The 23,665-nt window shown below is 47.0% G+C and overlaps 1 protein-coding gene and 1 non-coding gene across 4 annotated transcripts in view; both read right to left on the reverse strand.

Moving 5' to 3' along the window:
• Positions 1-23,665, reverse strand: part of FCHSD2 (FCH and double SH3 domains 2) — a 159,230-nt gene that overhangs the window by 129,654 nt on the left and 5,911 nt on the right. The gene's annotated exons all lie outside the window — the stretch shown is intronic.
• TRNAP-CGG lies at positions 6,069-6,140 on the reverse strand. Its single transcript has one exon. It is a non-coding gene; the product is annotated as a tRNA-Pro (tRNA).

Genomic DNA, 23,665 nt, shown 5'->3' on the forward strand with positions numbered 1-23,665 from the left:
TGACTGCATTTCCCTCGATTAGTCAAACACAAAGCTGTTTTTAACCTCGGGACAGTTTGTACAGGAATCCTTTTATGACACCATAAATACATTACAAAACACGAAGAAATATGAGACCGAGGTAGGCAAATTTCCCCAGGAGAAATTATTTCTAGCAGAAAAAAAAATAATTCGCTAATAAATGCATGATATTTTCTTAACTTGGGAAACTGGAAAATTTTCCTGTGAGCATCTAGGCTTTATGTGCAGAGCTGGGATGTTCTTACCCTCACTGTCAGTCAGGATGGACAAGTTCATTCACATCAGGAAACGTTTGGTTCCCTAAGTTAACAAAAATGTTCTGTTACTGAAATGGTTTTAAGAAATCTGTTGGCGGGTCTGCAAGAAAGCAGTAACATTATTTAGGGTTTCTTTAAACTAGGATGTATAAATATCTATTAATACCCTCACAAACTAACCACTAACTAAATCTAAGAGACATTAGAATAATTGTGCATGCAGGGAAGTTCAGGTTTTGTTTCTGCACAGGAATTCCTAAGCCTCGGCTCTGTCCTGCAACCACTGTCATGCAGTATGCTCATTTCCTTTACCCCACCAAAAGCAGCTCAGAAGCATTTCAAGTCCTTGTCTGTTTAAAAAGACAACAAGAAAGAATAAATTCAATGAAGTTCAACGGTATTTGGTGCATATTCTCAAGCTCTGTGCATCTTCCATTTTCACTACGATACTTGCACGATCCTCGTATCGCAGGAAAATCCCAACTTAGCCTCTTAGCCTCCAAAAATGAAAAAAAAAAAAGCAACAGAAATTACACTCACCAGCAGGACAAGCTGCTGCCACGTAAAAACCATCATGTTATTCCACATCCAGAGTGCGACCAGGCGCCTGTCTCTGTAAGAGCCTGCAGCTAGGGAACACCACTGCACGCCCCAGGGAGGGAAGTCTCATCGGGGAAGTTTTCCCAATGGTTTCAACACAGGAGATCGAAAACTGAGAGGCAATGCCAGCCTCCCACATCATTTCCTCGCATGCTGCTGCCCACAGACACTTTCTCGGCTTCCTGCTGTGTCTGAGAAGGACGAACCTAAGCCTGGAGGGATTACAAAGGCTTGAGAAGCACGACCAGCAGGAGAAGTGGTCAAGTGGCAGCAAGCGGCCAAAAAGTGAGCAGCAGTCTCTCCAAAATGATTAGTGTGACAACGAGAGCCACAGGTGGGGCTGGAAAGGACTTCTCTTCCAGACTAAATACCGGTGGTAGGAGTATCTGAAGGGGAGGAGGATGGAAATGGTTCTGCTGCACAGCAGGTTTTGATCCACTGACATCTCTCCAGTAAGTTCCTCACTGCACCCCGGATGATACGCCCTGAGGCCAGCGATTCTGCAGTCTAACCCAGCTCACAGAGCTTTACACAACGAAAAATATCAGTATGATGCAGTATTTTGGTACTAAAGTAATCTGACCTCACGATCTGACTTCCCCTTGGGCTCCGTGGAGCCGTAAGGGAGCAGAGGAGGGGAAGCCAGGCTTACCGGCATCCCTGCCGCCAGTGCTGCTGGAACCATCACCCCAAATCCCCGCACACAAAATCCAGCAGCTCTCAGGTATTTAAACCACTCACCATCAATCAAATTAAAATGAGAAATGCAATGAAAAGTCCAGGTGCATTCCGAAAGTTTTCAGTGGAAATAAGCTTAACAGCGCGGAACACGGAGTTCGGTCGGAACGACGCGTGAAGACGACGTCCTGCGGGGCTGTCCGGGTCCCTGGTGGGGGGCTGTCCCCTGGGGTGGCAGCGCCTAAGGCTCCCATTTTTATAGAAATCTGTGCATTAACACTGAAATATACATTAACGCTTAACCAGTCACACAAATCTAAGGATGAAAGTCACAGACTACGCATTAAAAAACAAAAGTACGGTGACGGTGAATTACCCTATATATTAAAAAGCTAATTTAGCCACGTTGAGAAAGCTATGCAGCCAGACAAAATGTAAAAAGACACTTTATGTACAGGCCTACATACATAAATAAGAAGGATTAAAAATAAAAGGAGGACTGAATTTGTATATGGTGAATGTATTTCCACTTGAAGGCTGAGAAACTCAACAACGAGCCAAGCAGTGACCTGAACCACATCTGGAACGAGTCCCCATGAGAAGTCAGGGCACACAATGGTCAAACCCCTTATGTATGAGCTGAAGAATTGGTACAACTCGCCTAGCACGAGCAGTGTGTGTTAAAGCAGTTTTTGGGCTACAGACATTTGGGTTAATTGTTCAGGAATTTTACTGAAAAAAATAAAAACCCCTACAACGTATACATCAAAAGCAAAGCGCTTGAAAGCGTGCAAATCAGCAGCACATCTGAAACCTCCAAAAATATTCAACCGTAGAAATGCACCTGTTTTCACTGACCTTGACCTGAGAGAGTCCCCAGTGCTACGCTCACAAAAGCGAGGAGCAGCAAAGGAGCCGACACACCGAGCTCTGGAGACAAGATCTCCCGCATCAGCAGAACGTGCGGCACAGAATTGACACTTTCAGTACCATTAATCCGAAAGACGAAGAAAGGAGACGGGTCTGGGCGGAATTACACATGCACACCATGCACGGTGTAGCTCTTCAAACCCTTGTTTTAATTCTGTATCGCTAACAGAAGCGGAATGACAAAGACGGTATCATTTTTTCTTTGCCAACCTCACTGAGTTGACAGAAAGTAAAATGCATGTTGAAGATGTGAATCAATGGAGTAGATCTGCAAAGCTCTAATACAGTAAGAAAGATAATGGGGAAAAAAAGAAAAGATCTGAAAGAGTAACGGATTTTGCATTGTTTCAGTTTTTCTTTTTAGGTGTAAATTCAAAATACAGTTTTAAAAGAATCTATTTATCCCAGCAAGTGGTCTTCAGCTAAAGAATTGTAGAGCACGTTGCAACTGATTTTATATCAAATCAATCCAAAATGCAAGGAGGTGAATCAGCAAGTAGAGAATTTCCAGCTCCCCCCAAAAACAGATCAAGAATAATTCAAGACATCTGGGATTATGCCAGCAGAAACCTAAGAGTTCCCAATTCCTCCTTATAATATACAGAGTGCAAGTGCACTCAGCGTGCAACGATGCCCCAACTACTACTACATGGATTTATTTATATATATTTTAATATGAAAGGAAACACTCAAGCATTCCTAGTAACACTAAAACATTCAGCTCCTACTACTTTAAAAAAAAAATCAACCCAACCCACACACAGCAGTGGAGGCAACCCCAGAAAAAGCGAAAGCCAAAATTCTGTGCCAGGGTAGAATTGGGCAGGTGTTTGTCTAGAAGCATTCAGTCTTTTTGTAGCATTTCAGAGAAGAGACGAACAGAAATCACTATGGAACAGCCTCAAAACCACCTACTTAGCAGTGAATAAATGTATGAATGCAGTCTCTCGGCAGAAAAAGTCCCAATGTACCTTTCAAAAAAAAAAAAAAACACAAACCTGCCTGTGACAAGTTGAAGCGCAGCGTTAGACATCAATTCCCCGCTTCCCTTAACAGACAAAGGGATCCAGAATGCCTTTTATGATGCTAAGATGTGTTTGGCGATGAAATGTGTTTATACTGAGCAATGGAAATAGATCCCAAGACACCAGCGACAGCAAAGGAACCTCGGTGGTGAACAACACACACGTGAAATATTTACGTACAAGATGGCACTGAGGGCTGTTCCCAGCTGTCTGCACTTTAATTGCTTTTTTTCTTGCAGGTGGGGCTGTCATATCCATACTGCCATGAACGTGGCCTCTCCTCCAGCCCGTCTGGCAACCAAAGTACCGAATAGCAGAGAAGGAGCTGGCCGGCAGCGTGCTCCATCCCACGGGGCACGGCGCTATCGCACCCGGCACTGGCTGGAACCAGAGGCCCAGCTGCCAGCAGGACTTTGTCCCGCTCCCCGTCACGCCAACGGGGCCGTTCAGCCAGCTTCCCACCCACCTTCCCGGCCACTTATCTGTGTCCTCAGCTACAAAGGTACTGGGGGAGACTGCCTCGAAGGCCTTGCTGAGCTCCACGTGTACAGCCGGTGCTCCTTCCACAGCCAAGGCCACCTCTGGCAGCAGCTGAGGCGTCCCTGTGGGCCCTGCCCCACAGCGTCCCAGCTCTGTGTCTCCAGCAAGCAGAAAGTTGGTCCAACCACCCCCCTACCACCACTGTCACCCACCAAACCATGTCCCCAAGCACCACGTCCAACCTTGCCTTGAACACCACCAGGGACGGGGACTCCACCACCTCCCTGGGCAACCCGTCCCAACGCCTGACCGCTCTTGCTGAGAAGAAATGTCTCCTCATTTCCAGCCTGAACCTCCCCTGGCACAACTTGAGGCCGTTCCCTCTGGTCCTATCAGTGGTTACCTGTGAGCAGAGGCCGACCCCCAGCTCCCCACCCCTTCCTTTCAGGCAGTTGCAGAGAGCAATAAGGTCTGCCCTGAGCCTCCTCTTCCCCAGCCCAAACCCCCCCAGGTCCCTCAGCCGCTCCTCACAGGACTTGTGTCCCAGGCCCTTCCCCAGCTTCGGAGCCTTTCTCTGGACACGCTCCAGGGCCTCGATGTCCTTCTGGTAGTGAGGGGCCCAAAGCTGAACCCGGCACTCGAGGTGCGGCCTCACCAGAGCAGAGCCCAGGGGGACGAGCACCTCCCTGGCCCTGCTGGCCGCACTACTCCTGTTGAATTCATCACTTACCCAAACGCCCCATCCCATTTTCTCCAGTAAGGTGGGAAACACACCATAACGAATCACTATCATACAATTAAACACACGCTTTAGCCGTGTTCTTAATTTAAGGACAGGTGTGTCACTAACAAAGTTGCTCCTCCAGGAGCCCCCATATACGCAGGGACAGGCTGCATGACCATTCCCTTTCCACATCCAGCGGAGACAAAGCCGACCTACCTGCAGCCATAATTAATCCACCAAAATGCTTCATCATGACGCGGCTCTCAGATGCCGCGTGTAAAGGCCTCCTCTTCATTTATTTTGTTTACACTAAGCAGAATTACCACTACTGAGGCATTTCAAATGATATGCGTGAAATCCCAGGCATCTGAAGGATGAATTATATTTACAGAAAAGCACCGATTTCAAGTTATCTGTACACACACACACACACCTCAGAAGCAGCAGCTGGAGTGTACCAAGCTAGGTTATTCAAATGAGAAACGTGCTTCTAATGAGGGGGCTCCTGTTAGCTCCTTTCCAGCAGGCAAGCGCACGTGTGGCTCTTCAAAGAAACGAAAGAGCAGTGCCCACTTCAAAGGGGCGACTTAAAGCACTGCACACAACGGAGGGAGAACGATCAGAGGCATCAGAGGCAATTTTCATCACAAAGTCCCCACGGCTTCAAACCCAGAGACTTTTGTAGGGTGGGGAGTTCACATCAGTGCACCAAGGCCTGGCTTTCCCTCTTCCAAGGGAAACTTGTCTCAACAGAGACAACGCTGTCATTGGAAGGCAGTAATAGAACCATTTCAGTGCCTACAGCATCAAACGTCGCCGTCAGCTTCGTGGTTCAACACAAATAGCTGACAGACAACTGGAAAGCTCTCTAAGCTTCCTCAGGTTTATGTAAAGTTCAGACATGGCATCAGCAGAAAGCAAAAAATGTATGTATCAGAAGATAATTACCCTTCTTTCCCTTACCACCCAGCTAACGGTAAGCTGAAGCAAGTCCATTGCTGCTGCACTTCCAAAATTCATAGAATATCCCGATATGGAAGGGACCCACAAGGACTTTTCCAGGCTGAACAGGCCAAGTGCCCTCAGCCGCTCCTCGTATGTCTTCCCCTACAGGTCCTTCGCCATCTTCGTAGCCCTCTTCTGGAGGCTCTCCTACAGTTTCACGTCCTTTTTGTACCGTGGTGCCCAGAACTGCACACAGTGCTCGAGGTGAGGCCGCACCAGCGCAGAGCAGAGCGGGACAATTCCTTCCCTTGACCGACTAGCAATGCCGTGCTCGATGCACCCCAGGGTACGGTTGGGCCCTCCTGGCTGCCAGGGCACACTGCTCTCCAATCTGTCCAGACAAAACAAGGGCTCGTCCGGGATTTGAACCCGGGACCTCTCGCACCCGAAGCGAGAATCATACCCCTAGACCAACGAGCCACCATATTACAGCTTTGAACACAAGTTGTACCTTACAGAACAGAAAACCAAAGCAAGTGGGTTAAGTGGCCTCTCAGAGTGATGTTAGCCTGGACTACACAGGTGAAATTACACCAGTGTGAGATTTTGGAGAAAGCTTCACGCTTCTGCTGAAACTGGCAGTGACCTCCTCCTGTCCTCAGCAGGCAGCTGCAAAGTCACGGGGGACCTGATTAGCACTAAAAAACAGCCTAAAAACCAAAAAACCTCCAACCCCTCAAACCCTTCTGGGCAGGTCAGCAACCTACTACATGCAACTACGTATGCATTGCCTCCAACACACAGAAAAAGAAGAATGGAGCAACACAGAGCCCAGAGACTGCCATTTGGCAGCAGAACGGACCGAAGACTGCCTTATCCTGATCATGAAAACCACAATAAACTGGTCAGAAGATTAGTTAAAACTGCTGCGCATCAGTCTGCACAGTCACCCGTTTCCTGTTGACTCTTCGCCTGAAAGAAAATAAACCCTGATGCTACCTGCTTTTCAAATAAAAGTATAAATTGAAAATCCATACAGCACTGGATCTGCGTTCAGTGTTAGGGTGTTGCTTTTATTTATGGCATATGAAGACCACAGAAAATCAATCCATTGATAAACATCAATAAGAGGAAACGTATTTGACACATCTACATACAGAAGTGTGAGAAAGCAGCCTTAGTGACCACATGCAGCTTATTTTAATCTTTGCTAGCCATAAGATGCTTCCTGCCATAAGTTCTACTCGCCCAGCACGTTCACATTGATCAAACAATGCTGGTGGTATTTCATTTACACACCAAAAACCGCCCAGGACAAAGCACACAACCTTAATTCTACTGCAATGCTTTTATCACAATGAACAATCTGGTTTTTCCAACTACTGTTGTGCCAACACTGCCAGCTCCAAGAACAGGGCAAAGGAGCTTACGCATCTGCGTCCATCCAACCAACTGGCTCAACTGCCTTGGGAAAGCAAAGACAAATTCATTTTAGATATTCTACACAAATCAATGCCATTTTTTTTTCTTGTCCAAGCAGGCTACAGGGACATTTCCTCCCCGAACCAACCTGGAAAATAGAAGAGGTACAGAAATCCCCGCAAGGAAGTGGTTCGAAGGCTCTGGAGGCAAAGAGGCATAACGTTGCTTTCTCAGCACCGACAGGAGAGATCAATTTCCACCCAATTCAGCATATATAAAAGAATATATTCCTTTATAAACACCCCTTCCAGTATCAGAACACCTGGAAGTCACTGGCCAAAGACACTTCAGCAGGGGAGGGCTCCGTCCCCAGTAACTTTTTGGCTAGTTGGCTTCCATTTCGACATCCCTGCATTTCAGCCAAACCAAGGCTGCCTCCAAGACTAGACCCCGTGCCTCTGCTCCGGCAAAAAGGCAACTGACAAAATCCAGGAAATGCGGGCAAGCAGGACCTCGTTTCATCTCATTCAAGGCTGGATTCTCCATTGCCACAGAGCACTCCAGCTTTCTTTTCAGCCCCTCCACGCAAAAAGAAAACACAAATCACCAGATGCTACATCGCAGCAAGTAACAGCCTTCATACCGGGTTTTAAAAATATGAAACACTTTTGTTCAATTAAGGTTATATTACCTGAGTGAAACAGATCCCTTCCTAGAATGGTAACTGTTTTATATACGCACACTTTAACCTTCCAGGTTTATTTGATAAAGTACAAGCAAGTCAGCAGCATTTTTTATCAGGGAGCAAAAGTCTGGATCCGTCAGTGCGCACACTTCCATGCTGGGTTGGAGCGATATCAGCACTGCTACTACTGTCCTTCCCACTGAAGACTTTGTACCACCCATTAAATAACCTCTAAAATAAACCACTGCCCCGTTTTGAGTATGTAGCATCACTGTCAGAACAGTTTTTCTGCTTCGATTTGGTTTGGCTTCATTTGTCTGACCTTCAGCTAGCCTCGCTGCCTGACAGGTTAGCGTGAGATCGGCCACCAGCCACTTCTGCTTGGGCCTCTTCTGCTTGGAGATCCACACACACCATTTTTCCCCAGGTCTTGCAGAAAGGTGTTCGTCAACGTTCCTACCAGATCACATCTCGGCTCTGGGAACTTGTTCTTGTACCACAGGCACCCCAGTACAGTGAGTGTGGCCTCCAGGCCAGGACTTCTAGCAAGAGCAGGTCAATGCTTTTCATTGCTCGGTAGGCCAGGCTTTCATCAGCTGTGAAAGCAGGTGAGCCAGAAGAAAGAACTCAAAACCACCCCCACAAGGCCACTACAACCTAATTTTTTGCCCGTAATGAATCTCTGTGACCCACCACAAGAAGCCAGCATCACCCTGGCTTCACCAAGGGCAAGCTGTGCCTTACCGATCTGGTGGCCTTTTACGATGGAGTGACTGCATCAGTCAACAAGGGAAGACATTGATGGCATCTACCTGGATGTTTGTAAGGCCTTTGACTTGGTCCCACATGACATCATGGTCTCCAAATTGGAAAGATATGGATTTGAAGGTTGGGTCATCCAGTGGATAAGGAGTTGGGTTGATGGCCACACCCAGAGAGTGGTGGTCAATGGCTCCATGTCCAGGTGGAGGCCGGTGACGAGCGGTGTCCCTCAGGGGTCTGTCTTGGGACCGGTGCTTCTCAATATCTTCATCAATGACATAGACGACAGAATCAAGTGCACCCCCAGCAAGTTTGCAGGTGACACCAAGCTGAGTGGTGTGGTTGATACACCAGAAGGAAGGGATGCCATCCAGAGGGACCTGGACAGGCTGGAGAAGTGGGCCCATGTGAACCTCATGAGGTTCATCAAGGCCAAGTGCAAGGTGCTGCACCTGGGTCAGGCCAATCCCAGGCATGAGCACAGACTGGGAGAGGAACTCACTGAGAGCAGCCCTAAGGAAAAGGATTTGGGGGTTCTGGGGGACGAAAAGCTCGACACGAACCAGCAGTGGGTGCCTGCAGCCCAGAAGGGCAACTGCGTCCTGGGCTGCATCACCAGAGGGGTGGCAGCAGGGGAGGGAGGGGACTGTGCCCCTCTGCTCTGCCCTCCTGAGGCCCCACCTGAAGTATGGGGCCCCCAGCACCAGAAGGATGTGGGGCTGTTAGAGCGGGTCCAAAGGAGGGCCACAAAGATGCTCAGAGGGCTGGAGCACCTCTCACTGCCACCTTTCAGCACTTAAAGGGGTCTTATAAAAAAGATGGAGAAGGACTCTTTACTCAGGTAGGTAATGATAGGACAAGGGGGAACGGTCTTAAACTAAAAGAGGAGAGATTTAGATTAGACATTAGGAGGAAATTCTTCACTGTAAGGGTGGTGAGGCACTGGCACAGGTTGCCCAGAGGAGCTGTGGATGCCCCATCCCTGGAGGTGTTCAAGGCCAGGCTGGATGGGGCCTTGGCCAACCTGATGTAGTGGGTGGCATCCCTGCCCACGGCAGGGGGTTGGAGTTAGATGATATTTAAAGGTCCCTTCCAACCCAAGCCATTCTATGATTTCCTGCCTGTGAATCAACTTGAGGTCTGCCTGCTCTCAGCAGATGCGTCAAGGACACCTTGAAACTCCTAAGGAGCAGGTATCTCTAATATCAAGAAACTCCCTGCTTGCTGAGTCAAGAAATTCAGCAGCCTCACTGCAGGCCACACTTCTTACAGCTCACTGACAAGTCACCCCTCACCTCAGCGTACTTGTCCAGTGCTCTGACAAGTGCAAAAGCAAAAAAAGTGGATTTTCTTGAAACTTGATTTTCATATACATACTCTACTCTCATACGCTGCCTCCTCTTCAGTAGTAAGTCTTAAAATATTCAGCCCTTCTGACTACAGCTCCCTGCAGAACAGCACTGACCGACAACTCAAGCAGCTCTTCCCTCCTTCACGCATCCTTCACCACGACACACGTCTCCCTTTTCAAACAGCAGTTTTCCCCAAGCAAACAGCAGCTGCCGTATCTGCCCAGCCCTTTTATAGCCGAGTACACAAACGTTCCCTGGCGATTCAACCACTGCAGAACATTTCACCATCCTGAGGAGTCCTGCTCCACATTTCTACTCCTCTTCTGCTACGCAGAGGGTTTACAGTAACTCACCAAATGCATCTCCATGTTGTAATTAGAAGTACGCTTTTCCTGCCACTACGACTAATTATTTCAGGCAGCTTTGCTACAGTTTGTCCTTTGGAATGTTTATTCTTGAAGTAGCGCCACTTATTCTCAGATAAGATAAACTACACTAAAGGAAAACGCTCTTGAATGTAAACAGAGATATGAAAGCAGAAGACATTTCAGCCGATTTAGAGAAAATCTGCTTCTACCTTATATCAGCATAGAGTAAAATACGTAAAGATCTTCCTCAATTGGAGAATCAAAGCTGTGTGTAGTTATCTTTCAACAAAAGGAGTCTTCTGCTTTTCCCGTCGGCGTTCACCTACAATCGTTTTGCCACATTTTCCCCTCACACCGTTTCCAGCACCTAAATCATCTTGCCTGCGCCTCACGGAGCTGTCAAAACAGAAACGGCATGAAGATTTCCGTGCGTTGATCCAGAGGAATTTGACAAACCTGGAAGTGAGGCAGAGCTAGAAACGATACCCTGTTATCACCAAGCCCCAGCCCTGACATAAAGCCTGTTTCTAAACACAGCTACAGGTCTTCATCCTCCTCCTCCTCCTCCTCCTGGATGCACGAGGACCCAGAGGGAATTAAAACAGAGACAGCTTAACCTACCCTGCAAGAAACGAGTGGCAGCGAATTGCAAGCCTGAATCTCAGCCATTTTATTACGGAGCAGGTCTCCTGTAAACAGAGAGCCAAGCAACTCCCCGTATCTTCTGTAGACAAACTTCTCCAATCGACCTTGGCACACGGGTTTGAGTGATCAGCTGCTGTTCTCTGGCAATTTGTTCTTCCGCCTGCATTTAATTCCAAGGAGAAAAAACAGAAGGACTAATTTGCCTTGCTTAACCAGAGCCAGAGAGCAGATTAACTACGGAACTGGCACGGGTCAGCGGGTGCAAGCTTGGGTGTTCTTTACAACGCGCGTAACACACGGGTTTGTTACATTTATAAATGAAAGGGGGTTTTAACACAGTACATAAGAGGCACCCAGTCAAAAAGTTATTCAATTTAAACTAAAAATTAATATATATTCTGAATTCTTGGTGCAATAGTGGAATCATAGAAAAAATCACAGAGTCGTCATGGTTGGAAAAGCCCCCCAGGATCACCTGGTCCAACCACCCCCTACCACCACTGTCACCCACCAAACCATGTCCCCAAGCACCACGTCCAACCTTGCCTTGAACACCCCCAGGGACGGGGACCCCACCACCTCCCTGGGCAGCACAAAGCTACCAGCACAGACCCGAGTTCGAACAGGAGATATCGATGATTTTGTCAGCACGTGGCCTTCCACTTGATCAGGAGCTTCTCCTTCCTAAAGCTATCAAAAATTACTAAGCAATTTTCCTTCTAGTTTCAGTTTCAACTCTGCTTTTAGACTGACATTTTATTACGCATTAGAATGCTCTAATCCACGCAGCCTGCGACAAATGACTCTCTTAAACCATGAAATATCTTTAACTTGTGCCCAAACAATGATCCTCTAGCAATGCACACAGGAAAAAAAAAATCCAGACAACATTAAAGAGCGAGAAACGCACCCACCATAAATCACATCGCTGTACAGTTTGGGATTAGGATGAGTTGCCACTAGCAACAGAGCCCAAAATAATCAATTCTCTCACTATATATAGAGAGAGTTCTCGTAGCCTCCAACGGAGTCAATGTTTTCAGCAATTTGTCTCGGGAAAGTATTAGCAGGCCAGCATGTGATCGGAGAAACAAGACAGCCAGGCGCAAAACAACCCTAAAACAATGTTTTTGCCTTTAAACAGAATCAAAAAAAAAAAAAGAAACAACCGGAAAGATGCTGATGAAAGCGAATATTTCATTCGCTCTCTTCATAATAAAAGCACGCAGTCTTTATAGCAGTAGCATTTACAATAAATGTGACAATTGGTTTTCTAGCTGATGTGTATTTCAAATTATCACTGATTTTTTTTTTGCTTTAAATGGGGAAACCAAACAATAAAAGAGACAATTTGGACATATGCAAAAGGTATTTTTGCTTATGGCTTATCCAAAAGTGATTCATCATATTCAACGTATTTGTTATTTCTCTAAATACCGGCACGTTGTAATTCCGAGGCTACTAGGAGCTTTCAGAAACGGGGGTGTGACAAGTTCCTTTGATCCCCCCCAGCGCTCCGAAGGAGCCGAGGCACCTTTCTTCATTCAGGCAGCTCATTTCAGCCTGGAGCTGCAAAACGTTTTGCGGGAGGCAGCAACAGAGCTCTTACCTTGCTCATCTGTCACATTTCGGGGATCTTGACGGTGCCTCCCAGGTTAATTACAAACATTCTTTCCTTCCTTTACCTTTAATGCATGCACTTTTTCTGTAAATAATGCACTTTACAAGGTTACATTTTCAGCAGCATTGACATGAGTCAAATGCCGTATTTTAACTCATGCAACAACTAGCAAGAATTACCATAACGTTTGTTTTCCTCGTGAAATGCAGATGCTCTCTCTTAGCAGTGCACGTCCCATATCTTGGGTTAGATTTTTTTTTTTTTTGAGTGCTTTTCAGTAGTTCCCTGGAAATATGCAGTCCAAACTGTAAAAGTTATCTGTGGGTATATCTCGGGGTATTCATTATGAGGTTTCAAGGGCAGGAACACAAGCTGCAACTGAAACCGACTGGGGGTAAGTAAGGAATTTCAGGTGGTGTCACCCCACAAGCCAGGTGAACCAACCTAGCTTACGTCTCCGGTGTGCCGATGTCAGAAGAAGGCAGATTCACCACGCAGCTTTGATGAAATGCTGCTGTCACAGGTTTTTGGATATTCAGCTTGGTCATACGCCGGATGCAGGAATGGGATCCCCTGGGCACCAAGAACTGCGATTTGCACGATCCTCCTACCCACCAACCTCTCACCAAAGCCTTTCCCAGCCAAAATAATTCAACGCCATATCATTGTTAGAGGCTGTGGTCCACACGCACCAGGGAAAAATGAGGATCCCTGCCACTGAGAGGGCCTGTTCCAACCGAGCCTCAGTAAAGTCCCTCAGTTCCCAGCTATTTGGGGATGTCCATCTTCGCTGGGCCAGGTGGGACTTGGAGGAAGCCACAGAATAGACACCAAAACTGACCCCAAATTCAGAAAGCAGGGTTCTTTGTAGCAATAAAGAGCAAGGAACAAAGCACGCTCCTGGAGGCAGAGCACCTGCTGGGTAGAAAGGAAAAAAAAGCCCTAGGATTTCCTTACCAGGGCTGGCAGGCCACTGCCTGTCCTTGAACCATGTCTTCTCCAGGTTCAGCTCGCCTCCGTTTCTGGAACAGGGGAAGTTCTTCCTTCTACCCATTTAATCTGGGAAGGCGCTGTGAATACAAGCGCTCACTTCCAGTGCTGCTTTGATCGTTCCCTACCCAGGGAAAGACAGGCCAGGCAGAGTCCAGCCCCATCTTTTTTCCAAAAAAAGCAGAAACTTAAAGTCTACTGCCACCCAGCCTCTTGGAAAAGACTTATAAAAGAGTACAAGAAGCCTTTTCTTCTTGCCACTGGCTCTTCTTCACCTTGGTTTCTACCTGCAGCAGCACCAGCTGCTACAAACGCCTGGGCGGGGGAAGGATAATCCTCCCCAAGGGCAAATGCAGCTCGGGTGCTTAACTGGGAATTAAGAAATCAGTTTTTCTTATAACTCTAGTGGAAATTCCGTTATGAAAACGGTACTTTTTGGAGTACCAACAAACAGTGGGACTATTTTTCCTGACTGAAAAGCCCCAGTAAAACCGGAGCAGAGCTGCTGGTTGCCTCCGTGCTGGCGGCGCACCAGCACAGCCAGGTGAAGATAAGGCAGAGCGTTTCAAACATCTAGCTATGTCAACAAAATCGGGGCCAGCCCTTCTCTAGCGTAACGTTGAGGTAACCAGCTGATTTTAGAAAGAAAAAAAAATTGAAAGGGTCAGCAGATCAACTTCTGGAGCAGGCAGATCTGTTTCATGCACTCGCAGAATGGTTTGGGTTGGAAAGGACCTGTAAAAGCCATCCGGTTCTGGGCACGGACACCTTCCGCTCCATCAGCTTGCTCATGGGAGAGTAGAAAAGTGTTTGGATGTGTCTGGATTCACGATAACATCTCCTAGGCTGTAAAGATCTTGTCTTGGTTCTTGCGAGAGCCATTAACCGGACAGGAGCACTGCAGCACCTCCAGGTGAAGGACTTGGCATTAATCAGCTCCACCAACCAGAGAACATCAAGCAGCCCTGCTATGGAAGATGAAAGCAACACGCTCCGTAATCTAGCCCGGGGTGTTTTAAAAGACTACCCAAACTCAGAACAAAGACCATTTTCAGCAGCCGGAGTCCCCTGAGCTCTCCAGCAACAGTATGCCATGGCTGCAGGACACAGAAAGCGCCTGGACAAAGTCCAGGTCTCCCCAGGACATCAGGAACAGCATCACCACCACCACCCTCGACTTCAGGTTCCCCCATGAGATGGGCAGACACTGAACATCAGCTTCAGCCATCGCTGGATTCAGGCATCAAAACCCTGAAGACTTACAAGTGACAGATACTTGCCACCTCGGTGAAATGCGCGAGCTTCAGACGCGTACAAAAACTGGATTATACATCCTCCCTTCTTTTCTATGCAAGGTTCAGAGCTACTAGCCAAAATCTGCCGTCGCATAGATTTATACAAACGTAGTCTTAATATTTTAGAAGGTTTTTCTAACCCACATGAGCATCACGGACATCATTTCAGCTCTGCCTAATTTTGACAGATGCGAAGTTTTCAGGCAAAGGCTGCTCTGAACGCCTGCACGTTGCTCACCCCATCACATCAAGCACGTCTGGGCCTTTCCCACAGCAAGCACGGGGAAAAAAAATCCAGATGCCCAAAGTGAACTAAGGCACTTCACGTCTATTGCTATCCATAAAGCTCTGATCTGAAGACTCAGCACCTCCCAGATCATTATTCCCCTTCTGAGCTCTTTGCTAGTTCTGTGGATTTCGGGTGTAAGCGAAAAAAGCAAATACAAACTAGTCTTATTGCAACTGCTTGCAGAAACTACTTCTTTCATCTCTTTCTAACTGTTCAGGAAATGAGGAATACAAGGAATTGCTACAATTTCCACCAGCAGACCCGAAGATATCAGTTACAGAAAGCACTGCAGCACCCACAAGATATTAATGTGCCGCTACATGGAGAGCTGAGGTCCTTTAAGAGCAAAGAAAGGAGAGATTGCCCAAAGATTTAGAAAGGAAAATCAAATCACGAACCTTAAATCTTTTTGATGACAAATTCACCTATCTTTCTGCTGGTATACCTGGAAATAATAATAAAAACCACTCCCTTTCCCCTACCCTCTGGATTCTCAAGGTGTCACAAAGGGCACCTCTAGTAGATTAATTGCCTGCTTTTGCACGGAGAAAGGAAAATCACCTCATAAAAAGATTTGCACACAACCCAAGGATAGCTTCAGTACACAGGAATGACATTTGTTAATTCTGGAGGTCCTGAAAAAGCGCACCGCTCAGCTCTTACAACACACGCTCATCCACGTCACCTGCCTCGCAGTGTGCTATACGGAACGTGCCGCTTCAACACCACCCCGATAAAAAGCGCTAGTCCCATTTAATGCCCTCGTCATTTCCAGGAGCATGAAGGAAAGAGGGGAGGAAAAAATTTAAAAATAGTGTTATGGTTCTCTAAGTGCAAGTGTGTGGATGCTGCTGGCTTCGTTACCGCTCAGCCTCAACTTGAAGGTCCTACCTCTCTCTCTCCGGCTCCTTGCTCTCCAGTACGGTCCCACTGCTTCTGGCCTTCTAAATTTATCAATTTAGAGGGCAAAGCCAGCAAGATCTGCTCCCCAGTCTTCCGCCTGGACGTAATTCCGGGTACAGACTTCCATTAAATAAACATAAATCACCTCAGCGTTCACGGGGGAACGCAGCAGGTTCGTGTCAGCCCCCAATTATCTCCTCCAGAAAAGTTATTTCCTCCCACGCAATATTGGGGAGGATAACCACGGCTGTTCCTCCGGGTAAGAGGATGGGAAACGGTGCTGCCAGGGGAGCAGCTGCAACACAGGACGGAGGTGGAGCAGGGAGAGGAATTCCCGCTGTGGGGATACCTGGAGGCACGTCTGTTTTTTAAAGAGCATCCGTGTGCTCTGGGATTGCCAGGACAATAAATTAACATAAGCTCGTCACCGTGTGCTAGTGCCGTAGGAGCTGGCAAAATAAAACTCAAAGATCCAGGCTTTGTTGTGGTTTACAATAAAACCACTCGATGGGGTCTCTCCGTTTGTTCCTTCCTTCTTCTAATTTGGATGGAACTGAGTATTGAGGTAAATTCAGTAAAAGAGGGCGTTTCTGGCTCTATAAACTGTGTGTTTATGGAGCTGGGGGATGCCAATGCTGCAGCAGATCTCGTACAGAAAATGCGAATGCCCTGCCTGTGCGCTGTGCCTCTCACACAAATATATGGACTAAACAACATTGGGAAGAACGGCAAAAAGAGCGAGAAGTAAGATGAAAGTCAGAAGCAGGACTTGTTTTTAAGTCAGGTGTTCCCAGGCTATATTTACCTGGCATCTCATTTAGTCCACCTAGATGACACGGGGCTAATCAGAAACAAACACCCAAAATCATAATTGAAAGACAGGACAGGCACCCAAGGCACAAAAGCAGAAAGCAGAGGGTCAGACACCACCGTGCTGCCCGCTGGTATCCCTCTGCCTGCCCAGGGCATTTTAAGAAAAATGGGCAAATATTGATTTTTAGATCAAACACTGCCATATGCCAGGCTGCTGAATTTTCTGTAAGCATTTCAAAATGGAAAGTCAGAATTACTTCAAGGGAAGACAACTCTTTTACTAATGCTGGTGAAAGGCTGAAAAATGCTTTGGTCAATTTTGTTTCCATTAAAAAAAAAAAAAAATTAAGGCCTTCACTTCTCTTTTTCTAAATTTCAGAATGAAAACCAAAAGTATTTCTTCCTTAGAAAATAGTTTTGTGTAATTTCTCAAATTTCCAGCCATCCCTAATATCGCCAAGAACATCCCACAAGGAATACAAGTTCATTCGTTCTTCTATTTAAACACCTTTAAAAGTACTTTTGATCTGGGATCATCTCAGAGTGTCACACCCTCCGGAAAAATCGTGGCTTGTTTGGGTTTTCTGAATGCCTGACGGCACTCACCCAGACGTGGAGAAAGGAATATTTCACCCAACTCACAGCGCTCTGACAAGGAACGGCTCCAGACTTCAAGAATTTGGACAAATCTAAGAATAGCATCCACGTTTACTGCAGAACACAGGAAAAAAAAAAAAGTAGATTTCAACAGAGTTTTAGTTATTTTTTCCTCAAGCAGTAATTGGCAAGATTGCATTTATTTCTAAAGTAATACAACTGAACTCTTACCAGCATTAATTCAATCAAAAGACTAACTTAATGCACTCTATCATTCATTGTGGCAAGCTGTTGCTAAAATTTTAAAACCTAATAAAGCACACGCACAAAACCCCATTACTGTGAGCTATTATAAAACAGTTATTTACTGGGAGTAGCCAGACTGGAATTACTTTGGTTCATACTGAAGCTGATAAGGTTTTACAGCCTGTTTTTACAAATACGGGTGCAGGACATCTTTTTTGTGCGCGCTTTTATACAGAATGACTGGCCTGGAAGATTAAACAAGCTCATTGACTTTAATATATATATATATTTTTTTTCTTTTTGTCTTAGTAATCAGAGAACTGAACTGACAGCCATAATACGAGCCAACGCTAGGTGAAAAGTCCCCTCGGAGCAGCTGACCTCAGCGCCCCGGGACGGCGTGCCCAGCGATGCTGCAGTCAGATAACCACGCTACCGTAGCCTCTGCCCCCAAAATTCTCTACTTTCACCTCCACCACGAGCACAGGAGGTGCGATCTGATAACACCACTTCCCTCATTTGTCAGGACAAGCTTCCCCACTCGCTCGCACTCGACAGGCACAAAGGTTTTCAAGTCCCGACGGGACGCGAGGCCAGCCATTCCCTTTTGATCCCGAGGGTGAGTTCCTGGAGTCGTGTCAAGTCCAAATATTAAAAGGAAATTCACGCAATTTGAGACAGCTTTTATGAGACGAGATACAGACTGATCCCACAGTTAGACCTTTTGGTTAAAATATAACCACCACAGATGGAGCAACGGCTATCCCATTCTTCTCGCCATGCAAGCCTCTTACGACAGGCATCTTCTATATTATTATTATATCTATATTATTATTATTATTATATCCTTTTCTGGAGATATTCAAGGCCCATCTGGACGCCTACCTGGGCTACCTGCTCTAGGGAACCTGCTTTGGCAGGGGGGTTGGACCCGATGATCTCTTGAGGTCCCTTCCAACCCCTACAATTCTGCGATTATTTAGAAATATCAGCCTGCAACGCGTTCTGCATGAGGACAGAGTCTTACCCCGTCCTTAACTCCAGCTCTGTGGCACAAATGTCGGCACTGCCAAGCTCAGGAGGTCCCAGCAGGTATTTTGGACAAAGGCTGACCTTGCAGGCACTGTTTACAAAGCCCCTGTGCAGGTTTAGCTGGGAGGCTGAAAGCCCCGTCTGCAAAAAAACGCTCGAAGCGCTACTGGCAGAGGATGCAAAACCTGCCAAATAAACCTTTTTCCCACCAAACGAGATGAAGCAAACACAACAGAAGCGCGTAGGAAACGAAGCCAGGCTACACTGATTGTGTCTGGAATGATAAGAATTCTCTTCCTCTTTCCAGTACCCTGACGTTTGTGGGATGTCCTGGACACCTCCCATTCCCCTTCCCCGCGGGGTTTCGGAGGTAGGGGCTGGGATTAAAACGGCTCAGACCCTCGAAGAGAAAAGCCCTGCTTACAGGGTTTGCTCCAACGGGTCCCAGGAAGGGTTTGGTGTTCCTTTGAATTGCCTGTACCATATTCTGAGATACCCAGGTAGCCTGGTTGAGCGTCAGCTCCTCCTCGCACGGTCACACCGCCAGCTTGCCACCGTTGCTTCGCCAGGGCTCTGCCAAGGAAAACCCTGCCGGGAACGATACCGGGTAAAATCCAGAAGGAAAAACACCACCACCACCTCTGAAAGGTGAAGAGCTCCCTCTGAAAAAGGAGGCGTTCAGTCAAAGCTGACAGCGCAGCGCCCAGCAAACAAACCGTGCGTTGTACCAGCAGCAGAATCCTCTTTTTATTATCTTCCAAGGCAAACGCGTCCTAAACGCGTAGCGCTCACCAGCTAACGCAGCAAGCTGGAGTTCTCCTGAAAGCCTGGAAAGAAACGAGCCCTGAAATTCAGGCTTCCAGAGCGAGCGTTGGCATCGCTTCCCTAAACCGGAGCTCATTCATACGCAAGCCTTAAAGCCAAGAAGTGGGGAAAAATATTAATTTCTCTTCCCGACGCGCGTAAGAAGCGGATCGGTGCTTTCTGAAATCGCTGCTTCTGCTACAAAAAACCAAAGGACATTAAAAACAAACCTCCAGCAGGTCACCAAAAACCTGTGAAGCTACTTAGAAATATCGAAACAGGAGATCCATTGCGTTTTATATGCCAGGGATTAAAAAAAAAAAAAGGAGCGTGGTCCATTTCTCAATTTCACTGTGCCAAAATAGGCTTGAATCCTTACACTGTGGCTATGTTTATACTGAAATTTATTTTTTTACTGAAAACTTGGACTTCCACACCCAGTAGGCAACATTTCTTTTTTTCTAAAGCGCATTCCAAGCTTCCCTCAAACAGCTCCAGTCAAAACATCACCAGATTTTTTTTTTTTTAATTCCGCCAAGAATGCGAGGATCTCATTAACTGACTGCCTAATTACAGGTAACGTGCCCAGACCGCAGATCCTGTGGCATCTTGAACTGGAATATTATTCAGAAGCAACACCACCAGCTTTGGAGGGGAAAAAAAAAAAAAAAATCTGAGATTTCTGCCGCACGAGTATTCCAGCGAAGAATTCTGCCGCCGGTCTTCAACTGATTAAGAGAGCTTGGAGAGAGGAGGAGAAAATCCTCACAGTACTCCAATAGTCACTAGTGGTGAGGAAGATCACCCCGAGAGGAAATAAATGCATTCAACTCCGAAGAAAATTGCAAGATTTAAAGAAATAAAAAAAATAAGCCTCCAGATCTAATGGTTGTGCAAGGAAAACCTTTCCAAGCGAGTCAAACCATTCTAATATAATACTGTCCATGGTGTTTTCTTGAGTTTTCCTCGTACCTCTGCTGTTTTCTGCTTTGTGAAGTTGCAGAAATGAGAACCTGTCGGCACAGAGAGCCGCTCTGCTCCTCGTTAAATAACGCCACGGACACCAGGTCTGCTGGACGGAGCAAGCAACCTTGGAGGAAAAAGGGGAAGGTGACGGCGAAGGACGAGTTTCTGAGCAGCACGAAGGGGAAAAAAAAAAAAAGAGGGCATCCTTAGGAAAAAGCCTCCCAGCCACTGCAGTGAGGAAGTTTTGAACAGGAATCTAAAAAAAAAGGCTTTATCAGATTCCCCCTAGCCAGAGGCAAACCCGCTCTGGAGCCCAGGACAGGGTTGAAAACTTTGCGAGCAAATTGCATTCCCTGCAGCTGGGGACCAGGAAGAACAGGACGAGGTAGCTCCTCACCGCCACCTCGCCTCGGGGCAGGAAAAGGAAAGCTCTCTCCTAACTTTTCAGGATCTCTGATGGGATCCTAGTATGTATCAGTGTCCATATATACAAATGCACTTTCTTTTCCAGTTCTTTTTCCATCCTCCTGCAGCACCTCCCGTACCGCGACGTTAAGCAATCAGGGTTGCGGCTGCAATACTTGATTTGTTGCATTGAAAACTGGAACCACGGTTGGTTTCCCCCCTCCAGTAAGCTGACTCCCAGCCAGCGTTGCCAGAAACCTTATCAGGAACCTACCGACGGCGTCGGCGCGATTCCAGGAGCACAGGCAAATTCCACCGGCGAGTGCAAAGTATATTCGCAGCAAAAGGTTACACGCAGCTGGGTTAGGGAGAGCCCAACTCAGTCCAGAAAAGGACACGTTACGACTAGCACCAGCTAGCTAGCTGCAGGTACACACTCACTCATGTTCTGGTTTGGTTTTTTCTTTGTTTTGCCTTTTGGTTTTTGTATTTTTCTTTTTTTTTTATTCTTCCTTAAATCCATCCTGTTCACCCAGGCTTGTTAGGACAGAGGCGAGACGAGGTGTGGAAGTGATGTTAGAGGTGTGGAAGTGATGTCCTTGATCCAGGAGCACAAACAAAATCCCTGGCCAGCTCCTCCTTCCCTGCCCCCTGCAGACCGCTGCATCCCCATGGAGCGGGCTACACCAACATTAAATACCACAGCACCTCGGAAGCGGATGTGACGGCCAAGAAGTAATTAAATATCACAATCAGAACTGGATAAAGAAAGTAACGGGGGTGAAAACCAAAAAAAATAACTTGTCTGGTTGGAAGGAGGGATCAATCTCCACAGGGCAGACCTTCGGAGGAGAGGATGAAGGCAGCACACGCTGCACGAAGGCGAGACAGAAGGAGAAAGGCAAAGGACTGGGAAATTTAGAGGAGAACGTGGCTTTGCCCAAAAAAGATGAATGAATGTAGAGGGTAGATGCTGGACTGGATGATGACAAGAGAAATTAAGGAGGGAGGAACCACAAGGACGAAGAGCGAAAGGAACAGGCAGTACCTGAACATATTTGCAAGCATCTCTGGGGCACGCAAAGATCATGAGCCTATGATTTGGGCAAGTCCTTCTGCCCTAGGAATTGAGTTGAAACTGATGAAGAATTAAGTTTGGTTCCCCAGCCACCTGCTCCTCTCCCACTAGCAGAAATGCTCACGCAGCCACACAGCCAGCAGCACCAGAGGATGGATTAACCAACAAACGGTCCATTTTGGGGACGAAAACTGGAAAAGGTGTGTTTTCAAGGGGGTGAATTCCCTAATCTACACTGCTCACCCAGCCACGAGAATCCCTATGATCCTACGGAGCGACAGCAAAAAAAAGTTGGCGAGCAGAGCCGGCCCTTCAGCAGCAGCCCAGACGCCAGAGCGGATTAAAACTGCCACGTAACCACAGCCTCGTTCTCTCTGGCAAAGCATGAAAGCAAGGAAAGAAGACAAAGAGACATTTTGAGCATGTAATACCAAAAACTGCAGAGGCTCGAGAAGTTCTTCTGGAAGGCAGGCCTTGGGATGACGTCCAAGGTGAAGCAACCACCACCTACCAACTTTGTGGAGTCGGTAGCACGTACGTACCTTACGGAAACACCAAACGAACCCAAGCGTGGCTCACGCGGAGACCTTTATTTTTTAGAGCTCACCAATTAAATAACGCAAGGTCTGAAGCCAATATAAAATATATGGAAAGTGCCAACAGCTCGGATAACTTCAGCCATTCGCAACCCAGTTGGCCTTTGGAAAGGAGATGAACTTGCTCCCTAGAAGAAACCAGGAGTGGACAGAGCGAAGAAGTACTTCTAGCCATGGCGAAGCGTCAAAGGATGCCCAGTTCACAGCAAGAAAGCTTAGGTTGACCTTTTTTGGGGGAGAAAAAAGCACCTTTCTCCATCAGGGTTGCAGAAGGACGATCTTTTTATAGTAACGCCAGCGTGGATCCACCACATGAAAGGCTGTGGTGGCTGCAGGGAGCTACAGAAGATAAACATATGCCATGCCTAAAGCCGAGCCAAGGATCCTGAAAGCATCCTGAAGCGCTTGTTCCACACATTCCCCGGCACCGAGCACGAAGCAACACAACGCAGAGAGGCAAACCGAGGTTACAAACACAAAAAGGTGTTTTTAAACCCATTCGCCAATACGTTCACAACGCGTCTTGCGTTAGAGTCTTGTCAAAACGCAACGCAGTTTGCAAGACTGCCGCGGACGATACAAATTTCATGAATATGGGAATTTTACGCCCTGCCCAAGGTTATCCAACTCCCAGGAGAGCTTTGAACCCAACTACCTGCACATAGCTCTGTCAAGCCGTAGGTATGCTTTCCACAACCAAAATACTTTGCCTCTTCTTCCCAGCCTCCGTGACCTGAAGCTACATCCTCGGCATGCAAAACACTGCATTATCACTGAAAAAGAAGACGCATTTTAGATTTAATTAAACACAGCAGTTTGGGGTATGCGCGGCCCTCCAGGAGATTAAGTATCTGCGGAGGGGGGGTGGAGAAAAATCTAGTTACACCTGTATGCCTCAGCCCCGACCAAGAAGAATCCCGTTTGGAATAACCAGCAGCTCAGCCTTCATCCCCTCCAAACGGCACGGTTTAAGCCTTCAAACCATAAACATTTAAAACGGCGCTCAGTTTTGCATAAAAAAAAAAATATCAAAGCTGCTGGAATGAAAAGTATGTTTATGATCTGGGGTATTGCCAGAAGTCATCCGCTCCTGCTCCACCAGACAATGGACGTCTTTTACTGGAACTCATAAGGGA

This window comes from Cygnus olor, chromosome 1 (genome assembly GCF_009769625.2).
Source record: "Cygnus olor isolate bCygOlo1 chromosome 1, bCygOlo1.pri.v2, whole genome shotgun sequence".
In the NCBI taxonomy this organism is placed as follows: domain Eukaryota; kingdom Metazoa; phylum Chordata; class Aves; order Anseriformes; family Anatidae; genus Cygnus; species Cygnus olor.